Here is a 15,740-nt window from a genome sequence, read left to right as displayed (position 1 = left end):
CATGGTTCTACTTCCATGTATAAGTCTTTGGCATCATAGTCTTTGGACTTGATGTGCAAAAGTTTACTATTGGCCATACTGGTTGGCTTCCACAGGCTCATGTTTGTTAGTGAGTGTTTGCAGGAGTGGGCCCTTAAATCATGTTTGAACACTGCACATATAACAGATGATATTTTCCAACATGATAGCAGCATCCAGTACTAGGCTCAGAAAAGCCAATTGTAATGAACTGTTTTAAATAAATTCATCACAATTTATTCATGGTGACAAGTGCTTCTTACCTTGAAAGAGACAGTGAGTGAGGTAACATCTTTTTTTGGACCAATTTCTATCTTGGGCTCTATTTTTCAATGGCGCAACTCCTTTAACTATCAGAATTACAACAGGAATATATATGGCTCAAAATCTCTTGGTCTGAGTAAAATAGGTGCAGTTTTCTTTTATCTGTTTAGCAAAGAATAGGCACTGATTGCCAAACAAAACTTTTTCAGAGACTCCATACAGATTTACTAAAGAACAAAGCCAGCATTCTCAGTCTTCAACTAGTCAAATATCATCTTGTTGTTTTTTTGACCTATTAAAGAGCAAAGTGCGTCACAAGTCAGGTTGGCACTTTCTAACACAGTCAGTAATGCTCATTTCCACATCATTAATTTTAACTAACACAGCCTCATTCTTTGTCTGTTGCTGAAACTTTCTTTCATGAAAGGAATCAAAGCTCTTTTGCAGTATCTCTGTATTCTTTACAACCATATTTTTCCAGTCTTGCAAACTGGTTTCCCATCTCCTTCGTGAAACAAACAGAGAAGACTGTCTTAGAGGACCCTGATTTAGCACCTCCAGAAATGCTCTAGGGCCTAAAAATATATTCCTTCTGCAGGAGTAGTTTGTCTTTTGGAATCTTGGAAGCAAAGTATATATTTCATTCAATTTTAAGCAAGGAAGGCAGTTGTGTTAAAGTGGTGTCAATGAATCAAGCACCTCCCATTGTCACTGCACAAAGAGAAATGGTTTCATTTATGTTTGTTTTCATCTTCCTCCTTCTCTCTACTTTTCTTATCTGTGTGGAAGAGGATATGAAAATATTGTGTTGATATATTCTTTCTTAACACTGTCTACAACTTTTTCTTTCCACTTGTGCTCCACTCTAAGCCACCAAAGTGATGTTCTGTCTAAGGGTGAAGTGGAAAATTTGTGTTACTCCAGTTTTAAGGAACAACTGTGGTATAAAGCACTACCACATTAGAGAAGGATAGAAAAAATTTGCCATCCCATTCTTGAAAAAAATGCTCTTTTTGGAAACAAGATTAGAGAAGGGAATGAGGAAATTAGTGGGAGGAATATATATGGTAACTAGCAATAGAAAAGGTGAGCAGAGCAAACACATCTTTGTTCCATGTAGCCCAACATTTTGTATTAAAGGTGACCTATGGAAGAGTGAGACAGTTGAGCATGTGACCTCTTTTACTACTTGATGTATAAAGAGGACTTGAAAAATGTAAGGGCTTTGGTTTGTTTTTTCCATCTTAGAAATATCAGGCCCTGGTCTTTCCTTGTTCTGATGGGGGACTCCTTGGAGCCAGAGAAGTGAAATGGAAGCTTTCTCAGCCCAAAGTTGAGAGGCAGGGGAGGTATTTCACACTTTGACAAAGAGCTTCTCTTCCAACTGTTTTTTCTGACATTTGAATTAAAAAAGCAGTAAACAAACCATATTAAACAAGAGTTTTAAACAGTGAATAAAAATCTGTTTCCATCTCACTTGCTCAGGTTTTCCTGTCTTCGTGTTGTCTTTCTACCAGTCCTCAAGTCTGTTAAGACCTAGACTTCCAATGTGAAGAAAGAAGCAAAGTTAAAACCTTAGGCCTTCTTTAGACAACATAAAGAAACAAATAAAAAAGCACCCAAAGTCTGGTTTTATTTCTCCCTTCCCCTTTTGCAGGTCACTGTTAAGGGTATGGGCTGGTCTACACCACAGAGTTTTGTCATCAATACAATGGAGGTGTAGATACTGAAATGCTCCTCTCGCTGGTATAATTCCTTTGCTATGCCGACATAATAAAACCACCTCAACGAAAGGGGTAGGACTTATGTCAGTGTAGCTAGGATGACACTGCGTTCCTTACACTGGCTGTTGGCTGTAACTCCAACGCTGCGTTTCTTACGTTGGCTGTTGACTAGAGCCGAGTTGCCCCTTGCTCTTCTGGAGAGCTGAGCAGCTGGACCCTGCTCCTGGCTGAAATCGTGGTGAGAAGCCCTGGGCTCCTTGGTGGGGACAGGCAGGAGGCAAGAAGCCGGGGCAACGTCTCTCAATTTACCAAAGTGGCTTCCCCTGGTTCCCAGTGGGGAACAGGGAGGGGAGAAGCCCCAGGCGGCCTCCCCCGGCTCCTGGCAGAGAATGGGGGCGGGGGATGGCTGCGGGTAGCCCGCCAGGAGCCCAGGAGCCTGTGGGGAAGCTGGGCTCCTGGCAGATAGCTACTAGCAGAGCTGAGAGACCAGGCTGTCAGCGCCCCACACTGTCCCACACTCATAGGTCAGAGGAAGTGCTCCTGGTGAGGACGCAAATCACTGACCCAAGGAGGGTAGTGTGGATATCAGCCACGGTGGTAATTAATGCAGTGGCTGTAAGTTGACCTAACATAAGTCGACTTATTTTTGTAGTGGAGACAAGGCCTATGCCTTCACTGAACACTTAAGCAGGTGCTTGGCACCCAGGGTAGTTTAGCCCAGGTGCAAGCAATCTCACAGCAAAGCCCCACCCATGTTACTGGGGTTTCTGCATATCCATGGGGCATATCCTGTTGTTGTTTGTACTGGGGTTTCCACACCTAATTGTGGGAGAACTTGTCTGTCCTTTAGGGAGGATTCTGGGAAGACACTGGAAGACTTTCAGCACCTGAGTGATGTTTGCCTGTGTTCCAAGTTTGAGGGCATGTTCCAGTCCTAGTTAAAGTGGAACTTGAGTTCTAACCCATCCGAACAGCCAAAAAAATTAGCCGAGGCTTAAAGCCCCTCCAAATACAGGTCAGAGGTTTTTCTGTGTGGCAGGGAGGAGGAGAGGTTGGGCTAAAACTCAGGCAAGAGCCTGGATTAATCGAAGTAAAGGCATACTCTCAATGGGTTCCTTCATAAAAGGTATTATGGGTGGCTGTTATTTTCTACGAGAACCATGACTTAGAACTGCCTCTAGTGTTGTAAAGCCTGAGTGATGCTAAGCTAGATGTTCCATTTACTAGAAGCTGTGCTGAGTCAGTATTGTTTTAAGAACTTTGCTTGCTGCAAGATGATCTTTGCAGTCACAGGAAAGTTATACAGTATTGTGACATTTTGGGGATCGCAGCAGAGCAGCCAGGGGTTGCCACTGCCTGTCCTGTAACTCTGTGTGCCTTCAGTGCTATGCTGCTGAGGCTCACAACCCTGACACCAATTGCCAGTCTTACAAGCATGCAGGTCACACTCTGGCTTCCACTGACCAGTTACTTTTTGCAGAGTGACCCCCAACATCCCCCAGTCCTGAATTTCCTCCAAACCATCTGCTTCTCTAGTGTCCAGTCCTCTCCTGGACTGCTCACAAAAGTTGTTAGTTGCTCCTTTAAAGATATGCCCCATGGATACATTACCTTTTCAATACGCTACAACTCATTAATTTAACTGGTATTTGTCAAGCACTCTTTGATACCAAGTATAAGGAATAAAGATAGAGTTACAAGTAAAAATCTGCTTCTAAGACTGAAACTTAATTTCAGCAAGTTACAATCTTTACCTAAGGAGGTTTCTTATCTAAATTTAGTTCCCAGAAATTTCAGCCCCTTTGGCTGAACTCTATGTTCTATAACTTCAAGAGCTCCAGCCCCATAAGTCTCCCAAGTGATGGATAACTCAAATACTTTTTTGCCCCCCTTGTATCATCACCCCAAGGTTCATTGTCTCTATTCAAGAGCCTGGAAGTCTTCCTACTGTTCTTTCCTTCATGTGGACTTCCCATCCTTCTGCTGATTTGTATGTAAATAGGGCTCCATTGTTTTGATTTCACACTGCTTAACGTACATTGGAAACAGATAGATAGCTGCCTTCCTTCCTGTCTAGGAGAAAGTCATTTTCTCCCAGTGTTTAGTCACAGACTTTAAAGCATAACATCAGTGAGTATCCATAATTCCTCAAATCATGGTAATACATACATTTCACAATGACCTCAATCACCAGTGTGTCACAGGCTGTCAGAAAAGACCTTACTTGTTATGCTTTTATGACACAGTGTTATAAAAGCATATAATCAGTTGATTCAATTGCTAATAATTTGAGGTTGACTCCCATTTTTATAGATCAGTAAACCTTTGAAATGTATATTCAGATAAAGTTCCTTTTCTCCTGCTGGGAAGGGATGCCATGTGGTCTGGTGAAGATGTTGGTTCCTTCCAGAGTTAGGCTGATGGCTTTCTTTACCTTTTATGTAAATGTATTTCCAGTGACTCTCAATTTATCTTGGAAACATTTATCTTTATCAAGCAGGCGAAACCACATTCCTTTAGGATGGAGTACCTTATGTTCTTCCTGCCCTGCATTTTAAGAACATAATGTCAGCATGTTTGTAATTTTGCCTGTTACCTGTTCATACACCATAAAATAATATTAATGATCAGTGAGTTATGTTTTTCAATGATATATTACATGCCATCTTTTGATGATGACAAGTTGCTGACATAGAGTAGTGAACTACCAATGGGCCTCTGCTTCACAAGTGTATAGCCATGGTTACAAGTAGAAAATTAATTCAGTATACGACATGCATTTTTATACACTTGTTCTTTAAGGCCAGCTGTAGACACAGACCTCCCAAGGTGGGGATGAAGGGGAACATTTACACTAGTAGCAATCGATGAGTGGTATAACCCTGGGTAAAGAACATGAATAATTGGATGCTCTCTTGTGCGGATTTACTGTGTGTGTGTGTGTGTGTGAGTGAGTGAGAGAGAGAGAGAGAGAAGGAATATGATTTTGTAATCTTGCAATGTTTTAAAGTCAGAAGAGGGCTGATAACTGAATGGAGATCTTTGATGTAACTTGTGTGTGTATATCTCAAATTGTATTTCTCAAACATTTGTTATTGCTAATAAACTGTGGTCATAGCTCAATTGTATCTGTCTATATCCAGAATGCTGATTAGCAAATAATGCATAAACAGTAAGTTAAACTTTCTGTTCAAAGGTTCCATCTGTGGATGTCAATGTGGGTGCTAAAATTTGTTTATATAATATCTATCTGGTTCTGCTTACAGTGCATTACATTAATGCAACTTTTGACACCGCAGCTTTTGATGCTGCCTTCCTGTATCTGGTTATTCATTGATAAATCTCTCTATACTGTACTAATGCAAATCTCCATGAACAATTAAAAAATGTCCACCGACTTACACATAGTAGACAGTGCTTTTTGCACAAATTGCCAAAAGGAAGTCAAGAAGCCTTTTAGCCTGACAATTTGTGCATTAAAAGTTAACTTGTTGATCCAGACCAGTGAAAGGTTTTACATTTTCTTGCCTGCCTACTTCCCTTCCCGCCCCCACAAGCACCAATATGGCTACAAACACTTTCTGCATACATTAGCAATTGCCTTAATCAAAGATGCAGAGAGGAACCAGACTTCACGCTTAATCTAACTGAGGTTTAAAAATAAAAAACCAGAAGCCTACAGACAGAGTTTCTCACAATGGCTGCTATCCAGAAACTTGCAGATGCATGCTCCTTTTCCATTTTTTAAATATATATAATAAATCCTAAACCTTCTCAAACTGGAAGATAGCTAAAGAAAGGGATGTGATACCTTTGAGGCATTTTTTCCTCTCTCTTTAAAAGTTTTATTTTAGGTACTTTTTCTACACTTAGAACAGGCCTATTCAATATTTTATCTTGCCTGCATCTATGGTAGGGGAACATGGAGAATAGATTTGATAATCCTGTTCCTTCATAAATACCCAAATCTTTTGTAGTACCGGTACATGTTTGTATCCCTGCATACTTCTTTCTTTGTGTCAAAAGTTGTGATTCTAGTCATCTACTCTTCCTGTAATGCACAGTGAAAAGGGAGTAAGGACGGGTTGTACAATATAAGAACGAGAATAGAGAAAGGCAATACCTGAAAGGGGAGAATGGATCTAAAAATCATTAGAAATCATTTGGATTGGCACATCTTTGGTAGAGTGGGTCATGAAGTCAGGGAGATCCGAAATTGACCTTCTCTAACAACAAAGCTGTAAATCCACATTACATTTAAAATATTATGGACACATGTAATTGTTTTTTGTTAATTTAGTATGGGATTAATTGTTGTTGAATTGAGAGATCAATTCAAGGCACTCATCAGTTTGAGTGTCCACACAAGAGATTTTCACCAGTGTAACAAAATATATTTTAAATAGGACTGTGAAATCAGTGTAAACTCCATCTGTAGACTAGCCCTGACTTACAGGAAAACAAGAATTGTGAAGAATATGATAAAGCTAGTAAATGAAGACAAAAAAGATACACATAAAAATAAAAATGAAACAGTATCAAGTATAGCAGATAAGAGAAAGTAAGGGTGCAAGCTAAATGAATATAAACCAGGTTTAAATCAAATTCAGTAACCACAGAGTTTTGCACCATTTAACGACATCAGTTTAAAAATCACCTGTTCAGTTAAACTGGCGCTATGGGTGTGGAGACCAGAACAGAGTTGAAACACTGCTGGAGCAGTATTCAGGGCTGCTACCCCTCTGGATTTCTTCTGTGGATAAAGAGAGGATTGCAGGCTTCAGAACTTATATTTACCACCTCTTCCAAGCACTCCATTCATTTCCCCCCCCCCACCCCTCTTTAAGGGCTTCATCAAAGGCAATCACATTTGTCTGAAAACATTGTTACCTGTCAGTTGAAAGTTTGCATAGCCTTACACTGAACTTTTCAGTTTGGGGTGTAAAATGATGATAAACCAAAAGGGGGTAGAGGACATGGAACCACTGGCATCTGGTTAACAGCTTCTGTAATTGCCTATAGTTCAGAGAACTGGCTGATGGTAGCCACTAAAACCTTCCAAACAATCCTCCCAATACAGTTAAATCTTTCAGAGTGTCACCATTTTTATCTCCCAGAAAGAGAGAGAATAAGTAAGAATGATGGAGCATGGGCACCCTGTTTGGGGAATGGAGGAAGCCACAGAATCCCTGGCATGGGAGGGAAGGAGACACACACAGCACACAGAGTCCTTGGTGTGAGAGGAAAGGGGAGACATGCAGAACTCCTGGCATGGGGGGGCAGGTTTACAGAGAGTCCTTGAAATAGAGAGGGATGGGAGGGGAATTGGAAGAGTACAAGGAGCCCCTGATGTATGCAATGAGTTCAACCAACAGAAGAAACAAAATATGTGACCCTCTGGTGTTACAAGTAACACCTAAGATTCTTTCAACTCATAGTATGTCTACATTGTAATTACACACTCACAGCTGGTCTGTGTCAGCTGACTCAGGCCAGGGATATAAAATTATGGTGTAGACATTTGGGCTTGGTCTGGAAAATGTCTATACCACAACTCCATTAGCCCCACACCTGGAGCCCCATGAGCCCGTTAGCTGTCACAGGTCAGCTTCAGTTGTTTAATTGCCATGTAGACATACCTTGTGAAACTAGAGGGGGACAAAAGTCAGTTCCAGTTTGGTCACATTGTGTATATGATCACTTTCATTGTTTCCTTCTATATACTCAGTAAGATTTATCTGTCTGTGTAGATCTTTCATACAGAAACTGGAGAGGAAAACAGCATTTTTTGAAAAGTGATTGTAAAATCACAAGCATTGGTGGGTGACTCAGACAGATGTAAGACCTGGAACTATTATTAACATGTTGCAATTTGCTTTCAAATTGTTGTCTTTAAAGTGTTTTTGGAAGCTTCAGACCTTCCCCACAAAAATGAAATGGTCTCTCCTCCCCTCCCCTAAAATGGTTTAATCAGTGTTTGAAAATCAGTTGCTACACCCTGTACCTCGATTGTTAGTGATGATTATTTACATAGCAAACATAAGAGAAATAGAAGGATTTGATGACTAATGAAAGAAAGAATGGCTGTATGGACAGGTGTATATATTCCACATATAAGCAATGTTGTAACAGGAAATGCCCATTTGAAGGTCATATGTGTCATGCCTTGAAGCACTAAGGGTCTGGCTATGCTTTAGATGTAGGTACACCAGTGCACATTTCTGAAAACGTTCCCATTGTTGAGTGGGCCTGAGAGAACATAGAAGGAATGAGAATTGGATATCAGACTTAAAACATACAGTTTTTGTATAGTGTCCTTATACCAATCATCCAAAATACTAACAGTACAAAACAGTGGATAGTGTGTTTTGTTTCCTATATTACAGCTTCTGGTTTTGTAAATAAGACATTGCTTTGTAGGAACAGATTTAAGACAGTCAGACATAAGATTCAGTGCATGTCTATGCTACAGATGCTACAGCAGCACAGCTAGAGTACTGTAGCTATGCCCCTGGTGCTGAAGAGGCTTCCCTACAGCAACAGAAGGGGTTTCCCCCCCAATCAGTGTAGATAACTGAGTGTGTAGAGACTGAGTCTTACAGGTTCCGGAGGCGACTTCATAGGGTCTGTTTACAGTACAAGCACAATAGCTGCTGCTAGGCCGCTGTAGTGCTCCAGCGCAGATACTATAGCAGTGGAAAGGGTTTTTCCATGGGAGCAGTAGCTAGGTTGATGGAAAATTTCCTCCACTGACTTTGGGGTTAGGTTGACCTAATGATGTAAGTTTTAGGTACAGATCAGGTCTTAGTCTACATTACAGGGTTATGCTGATGTAGCTACATTGGCATAGCTAAGCCAGTGTAGTCTCCATAGTGTAGACGTACCCTGCAGGAACTGCAGAGAAGGCTCTTGCACCTACCTTGATAATATGGAAGGAATGATATATATATATATTTTTGGCATTTTTCTTAAAGCCTCAAGTTATGGAGTAGTGCAATTACATGAGACTTTCACCTTTCATTTTAAAATAAAAGTACATTTCTAGCCATCATAACTGTGTTCAAACACTTGACAATGTGACCAACATGCACCATAAAGACTCAAAACCCTGATAATAAAAAGAACCCAAAATGTATTTATATTTTTTTAAAAGCTCAATATTTTGGGGGCCTGTCTCCATGGTTTTTGAATGCTTGAGATTGGCAATACTGGGAAGGTTCAGGAGAAAGCTGGGATTAAGAGTGGAGCAAATTGAGTAATTTTTTTCAAATAAAAATAAAATAAGTAAGGCACTTTTGAACTGGCATCCAAGAGTCATGGGGTTATTGTAGATGGCCATGTTGTGGTCAGGCTTCTTGTTGCATGCTTGAAGCAGCAAGGGCAAGGATTTTCCTACACTTGGAAAGGTATTAAAGTAGCTATTCCAGAATTATTCTGGTATGAATGAAATTATGCCATTTTTTAGAATGAATAAAGACACTATGAAAGCAAAAACCGGGGATTTATGCAGAAGGAGAGGAGAGGCATTAGGATACTCAGGCAATGATGTTGCAGCTGTGGTGAGAGGCAATCTCTCAGAGGTGGGAGAATATAGGACACCTGATCTACCTCTGAACTGAAAGGAGAGAAGGTTAGCACTCCCCTTGATAAGGATGGAAGAGGTCCTAGTGACCTTTACAACACGCATATGGTTAAGGCATTGCCACTTACTTCGTGGCATCTAACCAACTGAGACTGCTTCCTACCTTTTTCGGTTGGTACAGCATAATTAGATGTAAAGGGAGTGGGTTAATTATCAGAAAAGATTAACTGTGGTCACACAGCATGGAGAAGGGCAGGTCATAAACATTCCTCTTACTGCAAGTGCATCCTCAGGGAGTCTGAATGATTGATTTTTCCTTCTTCAGACTTGTCTGATTCCAGAAAGGAGTTAACCCCTCGGTCAGTCTAGTGTAACCATCCCTCTGCACGGGCTTGACACCACCATTCAATGTGAGATACACACATGCCTTAATGCTGGCCATAGGCGAGCAAAGGCTCCATTGGGAACTGCGATAGGCGCCGCTCCACTACCTGGTCGTTTGCAAACGGTGCCACCGCGCATGCTTCGACGGGCCCTGGGTTGGAATGGGTTATCGCAAGAGCTGTGCGCCTGGGAGAGGGGCTGAGAGCAGCACCGCTTATTATGTGCGAGTGTGACTGATGGGCCAGGGGCGGGAGCCGGATTGCGCCAGTTCGAGGCGCCGCTCGGCTCTGGCCAGCCAGTGTGCTGGAGTCAGCCCGAAACCCCAGTCCCAGTGCGGGGCTCTTTAGTGCGGCTCACGGGCATGTGAGGGAAGCGGGCAAAGTTGGCATTTGACAGCCCCCCCAACTCGTTTCCGTAAAGCAATGAACTGCAGCCCCCCCCCTGGAATCGGCTCGAGGCTGTGCCGCCGCCAGCTCGGGATCACCGCTCCGCTCGGAGCTGCCCCAGGCGCGGGGACCAGCCGGTCTCTGTCTCCAGCCAGCCGCTGAGGTGCGGACGTCAACACTTCCCTAGCCTCCGGCTCCGGCTGCCGCGCGGCCGCTGTGCAGAAGCGGCGGCGGCTGTAAACTTTGCGGACGGCGCCGCGGCGCGGGGCTGGTCCCGGGAGCCAGCCAGGTGGTGGAGGAGGAGCGAGCACGCGCGGCCGGCGCGGCGCTGCGCGCGCGGAGCTTTGCCGGAGCAGCTGGGGGCGGGGCGGAGAGGAGAGGAGCGCGGCGCGCGCTGGCGGCTGGGGAGCTCGGTGCGGCGGGAGTGCGGGCCGCGGCCGCTGCGCTGCGCTGCCGATGGCAGAGGCGCTCGTGCGGCCGGCAGAGCCTCTCCTCGCCGCCTGCAGCAACGGGCTCTCTCTCTCGCTCTCTCTTTCCACGCAGGAAGTGCCCGGCGGTGCGCGAGGCTGGCTGGCTGGCTGGCGGCCGAAATGAGGCAGTGACTCTCCGCGCACGCGGCCCCCCACGCCCGGAGCCTGCTGAAGCCCGAGCTGGGTCCAGCTAAAGTGGGCAGGAAGAGGAAGGAGGCGCGCAGCCGGATCAGGTACAGAGAGGGGAGGGAGGGAGAACCAGCCGCCGCCCCTCCTCTCCCCCCGGGGATCCCCCAGCTCTCTGCTGCAGTTCGTTTATTGCTCGGCAGCCGGGTGTCCGCAACCTTAACCATTGCATGTGCCTTGTGCAACTCACCCAGCCAAGGTCCTCGCGCCAACCACCGGCGCGCGGTGCCCTGGGGGCTGGCGGGGTGGGGAGAAGGCGGGGGGGCTGCGATGGAAACGGGCACCTTGTTTTCCTGGCTCAGGACTTTGCACTGAGCATGCTTCTTCTTCCCTGTGACCGGCTTATTCCAGCCTGTGATCGCCGGCGGCGGCTGCTGCGGCAGCTTCAATCCCTTTGTTCCAGCAGCCTCCTAAATCATTTCATCGCGGCCGGGGAAGCGGCTAGGGAGCCTTCAAGACAATAGTGGTGCCGGCGAGTTACCGGAGCGTGTCGGAGCCGCGCTTCCACAGAGGGAAGAAATACTTAAACGCTACTTTGTTTAGTCTTCAGATGAACGAGCACGGAGTGAGCAGGGGCTGTCATTTTTTCCAGGCAGCGATCTGAGATAGGGGCGAGCTAACTGACATCAGCTGTCTGTGTGGAAGCAGTAAGTTACCTTTAGTCTTACTCCGGCAGATCTGAGTGTATTTGCTTTTATCAGCTGGAAATCAGAATTAACTGAGAGTTCAAAGCTGCTGATCCAAACTTCTGTGGTTTAAACGTTTGGGTGATGCTCCTTGAACATGCCCTATTGTGTGTTGTTCTTGTGATGGGCAAGATGCACAGCAGGCAGCACAGGCCTTCAAGCTTTGCTGTTATCTCCTTTCCACCTGCAGACCCCCCAAACAGACTTCTGATTCCTTCAGCTGCAATACATGGGGCCCTGCTTCCCTATCTAAGCTGCCAAAAGCAAGGTGCCTTCTCTCTAGAAGTAAATTGGAAATAATGGTATTTGACAAGTTTATTGTGTAGACCTTTTCATTCCGTTCTGAGGCTTAAAATTCACCATCAGAATAATGGTAGTAATGAGTGTGAATAATTTCTTTTTTGGAAAAAAAAATAATTATTTTGAATGGTTGGAATACATCAGTAGAACCGTACCTAATCCTTCTATATAACAAACACTGCTTAGAGCACAGCCAAGACTTTTATTGCACAGAATAGCCAATAAAAGGGCACATACAATGCGTGAGGTAATTCTCTGTTCTTTATGGAAAGCGCCATTCGGTGCTGGTGCTTGATTGTAGTACAGCAATGTAAATATACGTGGCAGTTTGCCATGAGTGTGTTTGTTTGAGGCATTACAGTAAAATATTTATAATGAAATACATTTAATAGCAGCAAACAAATGTAAATACAAGGGAAGTCACATAACTCTGTCTGTTCTTTTTGCTGACCCATCTCTTTTCAGTAGTCCTACTTGCTCTGTCTCCTAAATTATACTGAATGAAATATGATTAGCTGGCGCATGACAAGTGGAAGCATTAGAAAGTGGCTTTGATGGGTATAGGCTTGGTCTACATTACCAGTTTATGTTGGTATAACTACATTGCTCAGGGGTGTGGAAAATCCATACCTCTGAGTGATATAATTATACCAGCCTAACCCCTAGTATAGACAGCGCTGTTGCGACAGCTCCCATCACCATAGGTAGCATCTTCATTAAGTGCTACAGCAGCATTGTAAGTGTAGACAAGCCCATAGTACTTTTTTTTTTTTTTTTTTTTTTTTAATCTTTTTCTGTATTGGCTCCTTGACTCCTCTGTTTCCAAGCGCTAGATGTTCTGTCAGGACACCTCATGAGCATGTCAGCCATGTAAAGCATTGTGCAATGGTTTAGATATGATCTAAATACTCCTGGGGCATGTTAGTGAGATGACAGTGTAACTTGCATGAAGATGCAATTTGTTGCTGGTGTAACCATGGTCTACGTCTCTTTAGGTGGAATGCTTGAGTGCAGGAAAAGAGGGGCACTTGGAGTAGAGGTGGATGAATGAGATGGCATATAAAAGGCGATAGGTAGTATGTATGAAGGATTATATAGGGGGTGTGTATTAAAGATTGCATAGCAGGTTTGTGGTAGTGACAAAGGCAATTCATTAATATTGTAGGATCTCAAATGTTTGAATATAGGAGCCTAGATTATTAAAGAACATTATTAAAATAAATGTAGGGTGCCCCCCCTTCCTTGCCCCAACTTAATTCTGCCATAAAATTGCTTTCCAGGCAATATACACGGTTTGCAGCATCTTAAACACCCAGGTTTGCAGCCTAGCTTAGACACCTCCCAGGTATGCATGAGTTTACATAGGAACATGTGTCTTGGTAGCTTTTAAAACAAAACAACATGATACCAGCCTGACTTTCAGAGCTACAGAAAACCTTCAGTTCCTGTTGAGTTTAGGTGGAGTTGCAAGTGCTCAGCACTCCTGAAAATAAGTTCCATAGTGTCCGGGTTTTTTTGTTTGTTTTTTTTTTAAAACAAGTTGGCTACATGCTTGATATACCTACAGCAGACACCACTACGACTCCCTGGTGTGCTAGCTGTCCACGGTGGTGACTAGTGACCCGGTCATGTATCCTTTTGTTGCAGAAAGTTCTTTTTGCTGCTGCCATTGGTGTGTGTTGTTGGTGTGTTCAATAGGGCTCAGCACCAACTCACAGCATATACAAGTTCTGCACCTAGACTTAAACATCAGTGAATGGAACTTATACTTTGCATCTTCATGCATGTCTAATTGACACATGAATGATGGTAGTACAGTCCAGTGGCAGTTTGCCTGCCAAGATCTGAATCAAGGCTCTGTTGTCAGATTGTAAGTATAAGTTATAACTCTTAGTACACTCTCATTTGAAAGCTGTTTAAATATTGAAGAGTGATTTTATGCTTTGTCAGAATTATTTTATTCTTCATGCTAGCGGGGGGAAATTTACAGCACAGCCTTCCAGAAGCATAATATTACTGGGGAGCTAAGGAAAATTGAATGTATGCACCAAAGTGGTGCCTCATGGTTACAGATTTTCTAGTTTTAATTAAAATGTTTTAGAACAGGAAAGGATTTGCTGTGACTGTTTTTGTAAATGTTCCACACTGCCAGAAAACTTTGCTAGGTTTATCTACATAGCTGTGCAAAGAAGACAAACTGGCAGGAAGATCCAAATTCTGAAGGGAAAAAAAATTACAAAATAGCTGGATGTTCTCAATTATTTTTGACAGTTGTTGTCTTTTTAATTTTAAAAAGCAGTTAGAATGGGGACAGGGCTACCGGTGCTTTTGTGTAGTAGGGACTAGTACACTTAGATCCCAAGGGCTCACCTGCAAAGTCTGAGCTATGTACTTAATTTTATGCACATAAAGAGTCCCAGGGGGCTACTAACATATTTAAAGTTAAATGTGTGTGTGAGTTTATAGCTAGGAATTATACTTTCCTGCAGATTTTTAAGGCAAAATGTTCACTGCATATGTACTGTGGAGCCCATTCTCAGTCGCATTTTCTTCCCAGAAGTCCCACAGCACTTTATCTGTTTACCTAATTTGAATTTATATCAAACTAAGTTGGATCCTACTTTATTTATTTATTTATTTACTGAGATGCTTCAGCGAGATGTGAGTGACCATGTGCTAATTCAGTTCAAACTAAATGGAAGGATAAACAAAAATAGATCTGTGACTAGGGTCTTTGACTTCAAAAGGGCTAACTTTAAAAAATTAAGGGAATTAGTTGGGGAAAATGGACTGGATTGAAGAACTCATGGATCTAAAGGTGGAGGAGGCTTGGAATGACTTCCAAGTCAAAGTTGCAAGAACTATCTGAAGCCTGCATCCCAAGGAATTGGAAAAAATTCATAGGCAAGAGTTGTAAACCAAGCTGGAGGAGTAAGCATCTCAGACAGGTGATTGAGAGAGCCTACAAGGAGTGGAAGATGGGAGGAATCAGCAAGGAAAGCTACCTCTTGGAGGTCAGAACATGTAGAGATAAAGTGAGAGAGGCCAAAAGCCAAGTAGAGTTGGACCTTGCTAGGGAATTAAAACCAATAGTAAAAGGTTCGCCATATAAATAGGAAGAAAACAAAGAAAGAAGAAGTGGGACCGCTAAGCACTGAAGATGGGGTGGAGGTTAAGGATAATCTAGGCATGGCCCAATATCTAAATGAATATTTTGCCTCCGTTTTTAATGAGCTTGGGGATAGTGGTAGGGTGGCTATGGGAATGAGGATATGGAGGTAGAAATTACCAGATCTGAGGTAGAAGCCAAACTCGAACAGCTTAATGGGACTAAATCGGGGGACCGGATAATCTCCATCCAAGAATATTAAAGAAACTAGCCCATGAAATTGCAAGACCATTAGCAAGGATTTTTAATGAATCTGCAAATTCAGGGGCTGTACTGTATGACTGGAGAATTGCTAACATAGTTTCTATTTTTAAGAAAGGGAAAAAAAGTGATCTGAGTAACTACAGGCTTGTTAGTTTGACCTCAGTAGTATGCGAGGTCTTGGAAAATGTTTTGAAAGAGAAAGTAATTAGGGACATCATGGTTAGCAGTAATTGGGATAAAATACAACATGGCTTTACAAAAGGTAGATCGTGCCAGATCACCCTGATCTCCTTTTTTGAGAAGACAACAGATTTTTTAGACAAAGGGAATGCACTGGATCTAATTTACCTAGATTTCAGGAAGGCAT

The 15,740-nt window shown here is 43.1% G+C and overlaps 1 protein-coding gene, 1 long non-coding RNA gene and 1 other non-coding gene across 6 annotated transcripts in view; 2 read left to right on the top strand and 1 right to left on the bottom strand.

Moving 5' to 3' along the window:
- Nucleotides 1-862: 862 nt before the first annotated feature.
- On the bottom strand, nucleotides 863-10,124 carry LOC137146884 (uncharacterized). 2 transcript variants are annotated; one of them, XR_010918074.1, is made up of 5 exons: nucleotides 9,752-10,124; nucleotides 6,664-6,759; nucleotides 4,441-4,553; nucleotides 1,760-1,823; nucleotides 863-1,060 (listed from the first exon to the last, which is right to left on the bottom strand). It is a non-coding gene; the product is annotated as an uncharacterized lncRNA (long non-coding RNA). The 2 variants fall into 2 exon arrangements; XR_010918073.1 differs by lacking the exon at nucleotides 863-1,060 and having other exon boundaries at nucleotides 1,700-1,823.
- On the top strand, nucleotides 9,615-9,742 carry LOC137146932 (U6atac minor spliceosomal RNA). The gene has a single exon (XR_010918098.1). It is a non-coding gene; the product is annotated as a U6atac minor spliceosomal RNA (small nuclear RNA).
- Nucleotides 10,125-10,147: 23 nt separating the features above from the next.
- The window catches only part of LRRC8D (leucine rich repeat containing 8 VRAC subunit D), a 62,260-nt gene continuing 56,667 nt past the window's right edge, over nucleotides 10,148-15,740 (top strand). The window contains exons 1-3 of one of the 3 annotated variants that reach the window (XM_067538502.1): nucleotides 10,148-10,521; nucleotides 10,902-11,061; nucleotides 11,558-11,661. The gene's annotated coding sequence lies outside the window, so the exon portion shown is untranslated. Of the gene's footprint in view, nucleotides 10,522-10,901; nucleotides 11,062-11,365; nucleotides 11,662-15,740 lie in introns of those variants that run through there. The other 2 variants (XM_067538503.1, XM_067538504.1) reach the window with 2 other exon arrangements.

The sequence above is a fragment of the Emydura macquarii genome, unplaced genomic scaffold, assembly GCF_026122565.2.
Source record: "Emydura macquarii macquarii isolate MOO-44397 ecotype Brisbane River unplaced genomic scaffold, CSIRO-AGI_Emac_v2 contig_480, whole genome shotgun sequence".
In the NCBI taxonomy this organism is placed as follows: Eukaryota; Metazoa; Chordata; order Testudines; family Chelidae; genus Emydura; species Emydura macquarii.
The sequence above is the reverse complement of the archived record's forward strand: the minus strand, read 5'-3'. Positions and strand labels throughout refer to the sequence as shown.